Genomic DNA, 740 nt, shown 5'->3' with positions numbered 1-740 from the left:
TGAGGGCGGCAATGAACCTCCGGGTTCCTTAAAAGCCAGTAATTAAGTAAGTAAGGCAGTAGAAAACATCGTTGTAATTCTATAACACTGCCCTGCATGGAAAATTCTAACCAGTATCCCTTGGTTTACACTGTAGGTTACAGCGAAGTTGGAAATCGCCATGAAGATTCCGAGAAAACATACACATTAGCAATTAGTATAAATTTCATCTATATACATAATATTACAGAGCCTCGATCTAATTATTTTGTAATTAACCTTTGTTCGAGACGTCTTTTAGTACGGAGCATAAGAGAGCGTCTGCCTCTTTAGCTCAGTGGTAGAGCACTGGTCTCGTAAACCAGGGGTCGTGAGTTCGAACCTCACAAGGGGCATAGTTAATTTTTAATTATCGGTTTACATAACAATCGTTAGACTTGATAATGTACAAGGGTAAAATCTGTGCTGAAACGATGAGAACATCAATACCAATTTATAATTAATCAGGATGTGTACTAATGTATTATTTATTACCATTCCATGGTATTCCTAAATTGCTTCACAGCTAGAATATGGAACAAGTCAAAGAACGTAATACTATTATATAAAGTCTTAATTTATAGTCACAGTCTAGTTGAAACATATATAGAAGAGTTTTACAATAAAGTCTACTAGTACAACACACAGTTTCAGTATCAATATCATAAAGCCTTTTTGATTGTCATGAATTCACGTCCAGAATAGAAGGCGTGTGAAAGTAG

The 740-nt window shown here is 35.5% G+C and overlaps 1 non-coding gene across 1 annotated transcript; it reads left to right on the top strand.

Annotated features, from left to right (window-relative positions):
- Positions 1-302: 302 nt before the first annotated feature.
- On the top strand, positions 303-374 carry TRNAT-CGU (transfer RNA threonine (anticodon CGU)). Its single transcript has one exon. It is a non-coding gene; the product is annotated as a tRNA-Thr (tRNA).
- The last annotated feature ends 366 nt before the right edge of the window (positions 375-740 follow it).

This window comes from Periplaneta americana, chromosome 12 (assembly GCF_040183065.1).
Source record: "Periplaneta americana isolate PAMFEO1 chromosome 12, P.americana_PAMFEO1_priV1, whole genome shotgun sequence".
NCBI lineage: Eukaryota > Metazoa > Arthropoda > Insecta > Blattodea > Blattidae > Periplaneta > Periplaneta americana.
The sequence above is the reverse complement of the archived record's forward strand: the minus strand, read 5'-3'. Positions and strand labels throughout refer to the sequence as shown.